At 51.2% G+C, this 13,600-nt stretch overlaps 1 protein-coding gene across 5 annotated transcripts in view; it reads right to left on the reverse strand.

Annotated features, from left to right (window-relative positions):
- The window catches only part of PAX8 (paired box 8), a 57,902-nt gene that overhangs the window by 30,440 nt on the left and 13,862 nt on the right, over positions 1 to 13,600 (reverse strand). The gene's annotated exons all lie outside the window — the stretch shown is intronic.

Below are 13,600 nucleotides of genomic sequence, written 5' to 3' on the forward strand. Positions count from 1 at the left end.
CAGCTGCTACCCTCGGCTTAAAGTAAAGACCAGAACTTTCTGGAATAAAGACCAGAATTTGAATTGAGCTGCTCCTAAAGAAAGTGTCCTACGTCTGTGAGATCCCAGTGTCCCAAGTTGACACATGGGATCATGAGAGCACCCGTGAGATCATGGCTTACCTGGACACATGAGACTCTGGGAGCAGGACCAAGGAGGCTGGTCCTGAATTTGAATTGAGCTGCTCCTAAAGAAAGTGTCCTACGTCTGTGAGATCCCAGTGTCCCAAGTTGACACATGGGATCATGAGAGCACCCGTGAGATCATGGGTTACCTGGACACATGAGACTCTGGGAGCAGGACCAAGGAGGCTGGCATGTGCAAGGCAGCATTCTGCACCTGTTATGCTCCCACATTGCTGTGTGACCCTTGGTATCTCTGTGCCTTACACTTGTCCTCCTACAAGCAACTGGGGAAGTCAGACAGTAGCTGGGTAAAGCCGCTATTTACATCTCTCACGGATCTTTATCTTTCCACCTGTGTTGGAGCCCTACTCTCTAGAGGACCTTCTCATTTCTCTTATATCGTTCCCCTCTTCTTTTCCAGTAGGTCCTTCCCCTACAGGCATTCCTCTGTGAAGCCTCCTCAGCCCTCCCCTGGAGGGGCGGGGAGGGGGGTGGGGGAGGGAGAGGGAGAGAGGGAGGAAGGGAGGGAGGGAGGGAGGGAGGGAGGGAGGGAGGGAGGGACAAAGGATGGAAGGCAAGAAGAAAAGTAGAAAAAGAAAAAAAGATTCTTCCCTTGATTCTGAGACTCTTTCTTCTCCTTTTTAGCCAGCCTTCTCAAAAGCAGTCACACTGATGGGGGGTGGGGATGGGATGCTGTGTTTTACAGGGTCTGGGGTGGCTCAGAAGCTATTGTAGATTAATTGCATTTGTAGGTCTGCATTTTAAATGTATGGTCCTTTGCATCCATTCCAGCTTCCTGCCGATGCTCACACTGGGAGGCAGCTGGTAATGGCTCAAGTAGTTAGGTCCTGGGTACCCACATGGGAGACCTGGATTCAATTCTTGGCTCCCAGCTTCGGCCAGGCCCAGCCCCGGCTGTTAACGGGCATTTGGGGAGTGAATCAGCGGAAAGTAGATTTCTCTGTGTCTCTGTCTCTCTGTGTATTTCTGCCTTTTAAATTAATTAAATAAATAAATTATATTTGAGTTTCAATAAATATATGTCACATGAATTAACTGTTAGCCTTTAGCATCTCCATTTTTTCCATGTATGATATTCACTAAATATTTACCTAATCAGTAACGTACTAGTTGTCCTCAGTATTCAAACATCCAGATGTTCATTTATCCATTCAGTATATACTTTATACACCTACCATGTACCAAGCACTTTAATAGAACCAATTACATAGAATTGATCCCTAACCTCAGGGAGCTTCCAGTCTAGGGACAGGCAGCCTAGGGATAGGTACATATTTACATAGTAAGCACCCAAATAAATGTGTAATTACTAGTTGAGATAAGTAGCAAGGACACAACAGGGTGTAGTGTAGAGAATGGCAGGGCTGAAAGTGAGAGGTGGAATTAGTTCAGGTTAATCAGGGATGATTTCTCTAGGTGACGGATAATCTGAGTGAGAGGCAAGTTGGAGTTAACTCATCAGTTTCCACATTCAAGCTTGCACATAGCACCCTTTACTGCACAGCTGGAGAGCAACACATCTGAACTCAAGTCTGGCCACGTCACTGCTGTTTATGACTCCTTCCCTGGCATAGCACCATTGCCTTCATGATGAAGCCCAAGCTACTGAAGCTGGTGAACAATGCCCACCCCAACCTGACCTTGGCTTAGCTCTCTAGCTTCACTTCCTGCCTGTCTGAGCCTTGGACCTGATGCTCCTGCAACATGGAACTGCTATTCTTTCACAGCATCTGCATCCTGGCCTGCATCCTTGCGGGTGCTGTTCTCCGTGCACCAGCAAGACCTCTTTCCACACCTTCTCCTGGTTGATTTGTACTCAAACCTGAAGTGTCAGCTCAGGAAGCTCCCTCCCACAGGAAGTTTCCCTTCACTTCTCATGCCTGCTTTCACTGGGTCTTTTTTTTTTTTTTTTAAAGCAAGCTAAGGTATCATCTCTTCCACTACATGTAGCAGAATATGAGTATGAATGTCTGTTTACTGGCTGTATCCTGCTGCATAGGTTGTCCCTTGAGGGATGACAGGTTTCTTTGAAACCCTATTATCTATTGCAGTGTTGGGTACACAGTGATACTTAATGCTTTTTGGGGCCATGCTGTGGCATAGCCAGTAGAGTCGCGCCTGCAGTGCCAGCATCCCATATGGGCACCGGTTCAAGTCCTGGCTACTCCACTTCCAATCCAGCTTTCTGCTATGGCCTGGGAAAGCAGTAGAAGATGGCCCAAGTCCTTGGGCCCCTGCACCAGCGTGGGAGACCCAGAAGAAGCTCCAGGCTCCTGGCTTCAGATTGGCTCAGCTCCAGCCATTGAGACCAATTGGGGAGTGAACCAGCAGATGGAAGACCTCTCTCTCTCTCTCTCTCTCTCTCTCTCTCTGTGCCTCTCCTTCTGTAACTTTGACTTTCAAGTAAATAAATAAATCTTTTAAAAAATTCTTATTGGTTGATCATCAGAAGGGAGGGAAGATCCAAATCTCATTTAGTGAAGCCCACACATTTTTTGCCCTAGACAGAATTCTGGCCTCCACAGACACATGCTTTAGACTTGATTTGTTTAAAGACAGAGGTATAACTATCATAACCTTGGAAAAGAGTTCACCTGTCTCTGAAGGAGCCTGGGATGACGGCAGAGGCCTTCCTGTTGGTTTGACATTAAGGCTTTGACATTGTCATTGAATGTGTGAGTGCTGGCCAGGCTTGCACAGTTTGTTTGTTTGTTTGTGTTTTTTTAATTGGAGGGGAAGGAAAATAAGAGTGTGTGTGTGTGTGTGTGTGTGTGTGTGTGTGTGTAGAATAAGAGCACTCTCCCATCTGCTATCTGCTCGTTCACTCTTCAAATGCTCAAAATGGCCCAGGTTGGGTTGGGCCAAGGCTAGGAGTAACTCAATCCGGGTGTCCCATGTAGGTTGCAAGAGTCCAACTACTTGAGCCATCACCGGTTGCCTCTCAGGAGCGGCATGAGCAGGAGGCTGGACTCAGGAGCCAGAGACAGGACTCAAACCCAAGGCCTCTGACATGCGATGCAGGCGTCTTAACTGCTGGCCCACACAGTGTGTTAGTGGCCCAGGCTCAGGTTCTGTGAGAAGCTTTACATTGACTATGGCAGGATGTTCACACACTGCAGCGCTGGTTCTGCAGGTGCACTCTGTGAGATGAGCGCTGTTGCTACCACGTTACAACAATGAGGAAACTTCACCAACTCAGGGCTGTGGGCTTTTCTCCTAACCCTGCCCATGGAGGCTCTAAGGAGAATGACTGAGACGACTTGCATAGACCCTGTCCTCGTGGGGTTTACAGCTCTCTTGGGAGAGTTCAACAAGCATGGAGGGAAAGAACTATGAGACAGCTCAAGTTAGGGTAGACAGGGGTTAGCAGCAGAAGCTAACCCTCCTGAGAACTCAGACATTCCAGACCAACTAGAGAAGTTCTCTTTTCTGTACACTGGGGTCCAGGTGGTAAAAACAGAAACTGGTTCTCTGTTCTCATGGCCAACAAGCTCAAAGCTTCTGAGAACACTTGGCTGCCTTCAAGGCCAAGGACAGGACCAATCCACGCCTGGAATCCTGTTTGCTGAGACCTCTCTGGCATCAAGCACGTTTCAGTCAGGGCCTGGTCAGAAGAGAGAAACCTGTTCCTGGGTATTTCAACAGAGGAGCTTTAATATAAGGGATTCCTTTCCCGGGCGTTGGATGACTGTAAGACCACAGAGAACTGAAGGAAGCCTGAGATACAGGTTGAGCAACCCTATTACAAAAATCTCACTTTTGCAATGCCCCAAAATCTGAAACTCTTTTGAGAACCAGCATGAGGCTACAAGTGGAAAATTCCACACCTGCTCTCCTGATGCAGGCACACCAAGATCACTGTATAAAATCATCTTCGAGTTAAGTGGATACAGTAAATACGGAACACAAGTGAGCTTCATGTTTAGACTTGGGTTCCACCTCCAAGGCATCTCATTAGGGAGATGCAAATATTTAAAAACCTGAAAACAATCCCCAATTTGAAATGCTTTTGGTTCCAAGGATTTCAGAGAAGAGATACTCCAGCTGCAGAAACCACAGGGAGCAGCCACTGTTCCTAGGGCCAGAGCATTAGAACATGGATGGCTCAGGGAGCTGGGCCTGGGCCCTCCCAGGTGACAACACTGTCTGGTCAACTGCTGATGCTGAGGCAGTGCTGACCAAAGAGGAAGAAAGTCCCTCCATCATCCTCCAACATTCTACTACCTTCCAGCTGGCCTATATCTCAGTCCCTCATGAAAACCAGCTTCCAAACCTATCTTCTTGCCCTAGTGAGTGTCTGAGGTGCATGGATTCATTGATTTTCATTCTGAAGCTGCAAATGGTAGAGGTTGGGAAACCCTTGTTCCACCTCTGGCTAACTTCTCATCTTGGCACAAACACTACCTCCCTCTGCCTTTCCTCCCAGGTGTGTTGCATGATCTAAATAACACGAGGCAGGCTGGGCACCCTGCACAGGGCCTGGGTCTTAGCAGCCCCTCCACAGATGTCCATCATTATCACAACCACCCTGACCACCACTATCCCCATGCTAGACACTGCTCCAGGATCCAGGAGTATTGGGGGGGGGTGTGTGTGCCAAAAGTCTTTTTGCAATGGTTTCCAATTAATTAAATTATTTCTTAGCAAGTGGCAAAGCGTTGCCATCCCAGCTGGCCCTCTCCTGGCCTGGAACATTATCTGCTCTCACTTTTCCAAAATCCTTAGTGACTAGAAAAGAGAAAGGTTCTGGGATGCCCTGAGGGGAGAAAGTAATTCCAGCTCCTTCTTTCCCCTCCTGGAACCCTTGTCTTGGTGGCTGTTCAGTGATTCTTGGTCTTGTTCTTGTCAGTGTGGTTTCCTGGCCTGTTCCCTGGCAGGGTCTCTATGCTTTTCCAGGACTTCTAGGACATGAGGTCACGGGGCCAACTGCAGCTCTCAGTCTCCTACATACTGAAGCTCTGACAGATCTAAGAGGGACCCCAATAGGACAAGGTGTTCATTTTCCCTGGATGCTCTTGCCTGAGATCAACCCAGAGGATGGCAGTGGCAGGAAGGCCTAGTCCCAGAGAGAGGGTTGGGAAGGGGCAGAGGGAGGGAGACAACCGATGGATAAAGAGTTTGAATTACACCACAGTTGGGAAAGAGCCAAACTTGACTGGTATTTTGGCAAGATTTAACCTCCAAGAAAAGGAAGGAATGGAAGGAGGTAGGGCCATCTTCAGTATCCAGCTGCTCTCCCAAGTTGGTCCGTGCTCAGGGACAACTCTAGCCAGCAATTCAGAATGTATTTATTCCTCAGCCCTGTTGAGCACTACAAATGCACCCTTCCATGCAACTCTCCTTTGAGGTAGGAAGTGCATTCTCCCATTCTGCAGCTCTGAGGAGATGAGGAGCAGAGCCCCGGGTAACTTGCCCAGGGCTGCAGCACTACACAGGGGCAGAAGGGAGCCTCAAGCTGAAGCCTCTGCAAACCCAATTCCTTTGCATTTTCCTGAGTCTTCCACGTTGGTTTGTTCTCCTGCACTCTTTGTTCACATCAATCTCTACTACTGTCTTCCCTGTCTTTCCTTTCCTGCTCTGGGCTTTTGCTCCTCTATCCTACGTCTCTTCCCCTGGCTTTGCTTTCTTTTATTTCTACCCCTTGCTGACTGCACCCCCGCATCTCCGAGCCCCCTCCCCCACCGCCCACCCCCCACAATTCTGGTGAGTTCTCAGCTCCTTCCCTGCTCTGGGCCCTTCCGGACCCCACACACTCACCTGCCCAGACTTCCCTTCTCCCTCCCTCCTCCCGGCTCCCTTGGCCATCCCTCTTCCCTGCATCATCTTTATCGCCTGCATGACTGCTCAGGTTCTTTATCCCATCTTCCCCTCAAAGGCATTCGCAGCTCTGCTGTTATTCTTGTATTAGCATTGAACCCATTAAAGCTAATTTGTTTGCCCTAATCTCCATTTATTTTTCCCTAGTTGATATTAGATTTCCCTTTCTATTGCTCCAGCATGATTTTCTCTTTGTCTTCCTAATGGTCTACCCCCCTCTCTCTTCCTCTATTCATCTGGCTGGCTTCACTGTGTGGTTTCCAGGCCTTTCTCCGCCTCCCCCAGCCCTTAGATTAACCCTGTCACCTCCCTCCAGGAAGGGTCCCAGTGTGAAATTTCCAGGGACAGAGCTGCTGAAAACACCAGTTGACCTCTAAGCTCCTTACTAAAGAGACTGCTTGTCCTGAGGCCTTGCCTTTCCCTAGGGCCAGTCTGGAGGTCTCAGGAGCACAGGGGCTGCCCTGAGCCTGATGGTCACCGAGGTCAGGGGTTTTCTGGGTAGGGTGGTCTTTGGGGTTCCCATAACTGTTTCTGGCAATTTCTGCAAGCTTTCATCCATCCTGTCTCAGGGGACCAAACAGCAGATGGGCCACCTTCTCCCTGTGAGTAAGGCTGGGCGCAGTGCCCAGGCAGGAAGCATACTCCCTCACCTTCCTACAGAGGTGAGTTCTCTGTGGATGTGGCACGGGGCTGGCCAAGCCTCACCCTGCACTCTGGCCTTTTCGGTCCCCAAAGGAGCAGTGTCTCAGGAGCGAGACTCGGGAACTTCCCATTCTGCTCCTGCACCCTCCCCCGTGCACAGTTCGCTCTCTGTGTTTGACCACTCAGGCCTGCTCCTGGACACCAAGCTCCCCGAGGGCAGGACAGCACGGCTTCTGATGGCACGAGCAGTGCTTGCGACTCCAGTTGCACAGGGAGCACAGAAACTTCTGGCCTCCACTGGTCCTTTGGCATGCCGTCCCCAAGTCTGTATTTTGAAAAAAGCTCCTCTGATTGCCCAGTGTATATCCACTCAGTAGGTATCAACTGAAAGTGTTCAATCATCCATTAAACATGAACTTCCGGGACAGGGGCTGCAAACAGAGACCACCTCCACCGCAGACCTCCCTGCAGGGTCACTGGAAGTCATTCCTCTTGACTCCTTCTCACGTAGCTTCCTCTGGGCTCAGCAGCAAGGGCCAGGCCTCTGCATTTGGGAGCAGGTGGCACGCCCGCTGAACACAAGTCGCTGTGCGGTACCCTCGGCTCCTCCTGGGGTCAGAGGCCTGGAGCTGTTAATGGTTTTTCTGAAGAGTGGGCTGACATTAAAGCAATTTTCAGTTCATTAGATTTCAATTCAGTAAGCACCCACTCTGTGCCTACTGGAAGTCCAGGGTGTGTGTGGTGGGGGGAGTGGAGGTTCTTCTGAGCAGAAATCAGCCCTTGCCCTTGAGAGGCTTGGGTTAACACCTCCGGATGTGTTACAGACCCAGCAAGGTTTTCAAAGCACCGTCTCCTTCTGTCCTTCCCACAAGCGGCCCTGTGCGGTACCCGTGGGGCCTGGGCATGTGCACGTCTGTGTGGATGTGTGTGTCCCTCTAGGCACACTGGAGAGTACACCTGTGAGTGGTGCTGACTGCTGTGGCCCAAGGCTCAGAGTTCTGATCCTACAAGTGCGGGCTCTGTGGGCACCGACTTGCAAGTCACCCAGAGAAGGATAAAGAAGGAAATAGAGAGGTGGCTGGAAGAGCCCCAGTGGGGACAGGAAAGCAGAGGTGGGGGGGGGGGCAGGGCCCAGGGAGGAAAGGTGAGCTGAGGTCTGCAGCGGTGGGGAGGCTGCGGGCAGGAGAGGCAGGAGACAGGGGATGGCAGACAGAACGAAGTCACTGCGAGGAGAGGAAGGAGGACCCTGCGCTCACCCAGACAGGGAACTAAATGACCTCTCAGTGTCCAGCTCTGGGATTCTTAGCTTCTGAGATCTTAACTAAGAGCTGATTGGCTGTGAAAAGTAGGCTTTGCCCTGAATTACAGGTGCAGTTAGAAAAATGCTGTTTGTGTGACTCTATGTGTATGTGTTTGCCTGTATGCGACTGCATGTGTCTCTGTGTGACTGTCTGTGACTGTGTGTGTGTGTGTCTCTGTGTGTGTCTGTGCTTGACTGTATGTCTCTATATGACTGTGTATGTGTCTGCCTGTGTATCCATGTCTCTGTGTGACTGTGTACGTGTCTATCTATGAATGTCACGGTGTATGTCTCTGTGTGGCTGTGACTGTGTGTGTGTTTGCTTGTATGTAACTGCCTGTGTCTGTGTGTGTGTATGTGTGTCTGTGTGTGTGAGACTTGGATCCCTCGAAGATCTGGAGGAGCTGGAAGCGGGGCCTGGCCATCCTGAGGAGCAGAACAGGCAGGAACAGACAAAGAGGAACCGCTTTCCTGAGCGCGGTGCACCGAGCCAAATCTGTGACAAAGCCATGCCTCTGTGGTCTCCACACCTGTCGACAGCCAGCTCCCCAGAACCCAGCACCACGGCAAAGGGATTATCCGCTCTGAGGCTGGACGCACCACAGCAGGAGGAAAGGGGAGGGAGGGAGGGGCCGGCATGAAGGCTGTGGACTCAGGCCAGGGACTCCGGGTGCTGAGAGTTGGGAGCCAGGCTTGAGCTTATTCGAAGACCTGGGGCCATGATGCTCTGTGCCTCAGTTTCCTTATCTGGCCTGATGGAAGGAGATAATCCTCCCAGTCCTGATATCCGCAATTCAGATCTGGGAACAGAGGCCAGAACCTCCCAAAGGGAGGCACTGAGAGAGCTCCGGGGGGCACCTTGGCTGACTGTGGTGAAATCCCTTATAAATGAAAAAGGGAGGTAGAGTCCCCTGCTCTGTGAGAGCTCCAGGAAAGGTTCGGAGGACAGGCGTTGGCTTCCCCGCCTGTCTCTGTGGCTCCCAAACTGGGATTTCTGAGGCTGGTGTCACTCAGAACCCACACAGCTGTCGGGTCAGAGCTGGGTGGGGAGCTTACCCAATGGCGCGTAGCACTCAATTCGTTATGAGTTGGATTGTGGTCCCTCAAAAGCTGAAGTCCTAAGGCCACAGTCACTCAGAATGGGATCTGGTTGGAAAACAGGATCACTGGGGTGACCAAGTCAAAGGAAGAGGTAAGGGCAGACCCTGATCCATCACGCCCACGTCCTTGGGACGACTGGACAGAGAGAGAGACACAGGATGCATGCGAAGGTTGCAGCCATGCTGCCATGAGCCGAGACATGCCAAGGATTGCCTGTAAGCTCCCAGAAGCTGGGAGACAGCCTGAGACAGATTGTCCCCCATGGCCCCAAGAAGGAAGCAACCCTGCTGACACCTTGCTCTGACACTGTGGGCCTCTAGGACAGTGAGACAAACGCTGCTTACAACACCAAGTTTGTGGTGCTTAAATATGGCAACTGCAGAAAATCAGGGTGTAGACCAGCAGGGTTCAGTAAGTCGGTCATGGCAGGCAGGCCGGGGCCCCTGTGGGCTCCTCTCCCAGAATGTCTGGCTACCCCTCCAGCCTCCCTCTGGGTGACCCTCCAGCAGAAGGCAGGCTCAGTCAGGCAAGCAGAGGCCAGTCCTCTCTACGTGCACCTGCTTTTCTCGACATCACTTCCTCCCTACAGAGCCCCCGGCCTGGTCTCCATGCTCAGTCCTCCCATCATGTGGCAATTTTTTTTCCTTAATGAAAGGATGTCAATGGATCCGCACAGCAAAGCCTGCAGAGAGGTGTCCACTGTTTGTGCTCTGCTGGGCCTGGATCCAGTCCTCACCTACAAGGCTCCTAGGTTTCTGCTCTCAACAACTTCTTGACCCTGGGTCCAGTCTTCAGGAGGCTATGCACTCACCTAACCTTCAAAGCACCATCAGGTAAGGGATTCTTCAATTCAACTCAGTGTCCACCAGCTGGGCTCGGGTTGCCCAGGGATGAGGCTCATTTTCTAGGTAACACCACGATGAGACAGCAGTGAAAGGTTAAAGGGCTGTGCTAAGCCACTTGGGAGCAGTCCTGAGACTACTCAAGTCTGCCCCTCCCCTGCCCATAGCCAGACAGAAAATCTTTGGGAGGAGGGGCTCATGACCCCGTGACCCCAGGGGCTGGCTTCAGAGACTGACTCTAGATGGAAAGGCCCTGAGGGTGGGCGTTGGGAGTCTGACTTAAATCAAATGCTGATTGTCTTAGTCTGCTCTCTCTTCCTATCACAACAGACCCAAGTCTGGGTGCTTCATAAGGAACAGGGGTTCATGTTGGAGGCTGGCAAGTCCTTGCTTGGGCAGCCACAGCTGGCAAGGGTCTCACAATGCATCATAAAGCAGTGCACGGAGCATGGGAGAGCGGAGAGGGACGTTTGCAGAAGAAACCAATACGTGGGGTGCCCTTGCCCTCTACCAACCTACCCTTGTGGCAACTGACCTGGTCTTGTGAGACCTAACCCACTGCCAAGAGATGGACATTAATCCTTTGTGAAGGCAATGTCCCAGTGGCCCAGGGACCTCCCTCTAAGTCTCCCCACCTGTCGATACCATTACCCTGGGTACTAAAGCTTCCAGCACATGGACCTTTGGGGGACAAACGACATCCAAACCATGACATTGACTTACTAAAGAATCCCTAGGCCTGGGAAGGACACAGATTCCAGGGCACTCCGTTTGCTAACAGAATCTCAGGAGTTTGTGGTGCTGGACTGGAAATAGACTTGGGAAATACTTCTCAAAAACTAAAGAAAAAAGGACAGGAATGGAAGGGAGGGAGAAGGTGGGAGAGGGGAAGGAGGAGAGAGAAAGATTGGGGATGAAAAAAGAAGAAAAAGATTTTTCAGTTAAGTATTTATAATGCAAATTAAAAATATGAAAGAAAGAAAGAGGGGGAAAAAGAGAGAGGAAGAAAGGAATTTCATTATATTCTTAGAAATGCATCTGTGAATTACATTGAATCTGATCTCTCTGTATGAATGTCACATAAACATGAAGAAAAATAAATTTATAGGAAAGAAAAAGAAACACCTAGTATATGCCTACTATGTGTTCACATTGCTTGGAATTTTATTCCCAGCCACCTATGAGGGGACCTCACAGGTGCTCTGACACTAACCCTCACCGACCGCCCTGCCAAGCTGACACCCTTCATCCAATAGGAAGGTCCCCCGTGGGGTCAGAACTGCCCAGGCCTGCCCATGTTTCCCACTTCTCCCACCGCTGCTGCCTGGCCTGGTTCCCTTACCTTTGAGCACAGACTCCTGTGTGCCAGGAAGATGCCTGCAGGACCTGGAGTTGTCCCAGGGGGCAGCTCCAGCTTCCACGGCTGCACAGGGTCCCTAAAAGGCCATATTTCCTCTTTTCCTTAGTTCCCTACTCGCTATTTACTATAAAGAAAATAGAAGAGTAATTACATCAATATCAAGGGAAAGGCTCAGACAAGCTTCATGTCGGTAAAACTTCACACCCAGAACTCCAAAGCACAAGTTGCATCAACTCGTGAAGCAATAGAACACGTTATCTGAGAGTTCGTTTATCTAAAAACTGCCAGTACAGATGTTCGCAGCACCCTCATCCTATGTGAGAGCCTGTGTGAGGTGCTCGGGTATAAAGAGATCTTACTCTTGCTGAGCTCAGAGGTGGGACATCACCCTAAGAAGCTAGGTGGCCTTTGTTGGTGATAGGTACTGAGTGCCAAGGGAGGAAGGCAGAACAGGTGCAGGGGCAGGGCCGGCATTGTGGCACAGAGGGTTAAGCCACCACCTGCGATGTCAGCATCCCATATGGGCACTGGTTCAAGTCCCAGTTGCTCCACTTCCTATCCAGCTCCCTGCTAATGACCTGGGAAAAAGCAGAGAAAGATGGCCTAAGTGCTTGGGACCCTGCCACTTCTGTGAGCGGGAGATGGGGAAGAAGCTCCTGGCTTCAGCTTGGCTCAGTGCTGGCCATTGTGGCCATTTAGGGAGTGAACCAGCAGATGGAAGATTCTCTTTCTCTTTCTGCTTTTTTTTTTTTTTTTTTTTTTTTTTTTTGGACAGGCAGAGTTAGAGAGAGAGAGAGAGAGATAGAGAGAGAGAGAAAGGTCTTCCTTCCTTTGGTTCACCCCACAATGGCCTCTATGGCCAGCGTGCTGCGCCGATCCGAAGCCAGGAACCAGGTGCTTCCCCCTGGTCTCCCATGCGGGTGCAGGGCCCAAGCCCTTGGGCCATTCTCCACTGCACTCCCGGGCCACAGCAGAGAGCTGGACTGGAAGAGGAGCAACCGGGACAGAATCCGGCGCCCCAACCGGGACTAGAACCCAGGGTGCCAGAGCCGCAGGCGGAGGATTAGCCAAGTGAGCCGCGGTGCCAGCCTCTCTGCTTTTCAAATTAATAAGTAAATCTTTTTTAAAAAATGCTATAGCTGCAGGGAGAAGTCACACAAGGTGCAGTGGAACAGTCACTAAAGGTTGAGGCATGCCCAATGGAGTCTTGTGAGAGAGGTGGGATTTGAACAGAGGTTTCTCGAGGGGCTGGGAGTGGGGGCGTTGTTCCAGGCAGCTGGCATGGAATGGATAAGAGAGAGGAATGTGCTTGGTGTGTTTTGGAAACAATGGCTAGTTGGCTGGAACGTGGGCCGCACACGGAAATAGAGGCAAATAGGGCCAGGGAGGTGGCATAGAGTCTTCTCGGATTGTGCGCCAGTGGTTTGCCTGAAAATGTTTGTTAATGATTGGATTAAAAGGAAGTACAAGCAGGAATCTAAGCTTATGTTGGAAAATCACCAGGCTAAGTTTCTCTGGATCCCGGCCAGGAGAGGAAAGAAATCAGAACATTTTGATAATGTGAATAATCCGGCTATCACAGATTGCTGCCACGGCTGTTCCACTTAATAAAAACACCACAGAGCCGATGGGGAGTGTCGGTCGGCTTGCAGCCCTGCGAGAGCGCTGAGGATACAGATACCGCCAGCAGCACAAGTGTGAGGTCAAGCCGGGTGCGGCTGGGAGCTTCAGGCACAACCGGTGGACTGCCGGTGCCAGTGCCGCACAGCAGGTTCAGCCGCGGCTTGCGACACTGGCGCCCCCTATCAAAGTGCTGCTCTGCTTCTGATTCAGCTCCCTGCCAATGCACCTGGGAAAGCAGCAGAAGATGGCCCAAGTGCTTGGGCCCCCGACCCCCGGGATGGAGACACAGACAGAGTTCTGAGCTCCTGGCGTCAGCCTGGCCCGGCTCTGGCCTTTGCTACCATTTGGGGAGTGAACCAGCTGATGGAAGATCTTTCTCTCTCAGTCTCTTCCTCTCTCTCTCTGTCACGCTGCCTTTCGAATCAATAAATAAATCTTGTAAAACAAATGTGCTTTCCTCAGTCTTCATGACAGCAGATTAGAATCAGCAGGCTGGCTTCCCCTTAGCAAGGCTCCTCAAACACTACGAACCTCGTGCATCTTCCCATTGCAGCCGTCTTCACAGGAGACCACCCTGCCAGGACTCCACGGCTCCGGCCAGGCTGGTCCCTCCTCCAGGTCCAGTCCTGGCCCTGCCCGGCTGCCACCCCTGCCCAGTCACAGCCCGACTTGCCTCCCTCTCCCACTTGCTCAGCGTCCAGCGTCCCTCTGGATGGACGCGTCCATCTTT

This window comes from Oryctolagus cuniculus, chromosome 2 (genome assembly GCF_964237555.1).
Source record: "Oryctolagus cuniculus chromosome 2, mOryCun1.1, whole genome shotgun sequence".
Lineage (NCBI taxonomy): Eukaryota > Metazoa > Chordata > Mammalia > Lagomorpha > Leporidae > Oryctolagus > Oryctolagus cuniculus.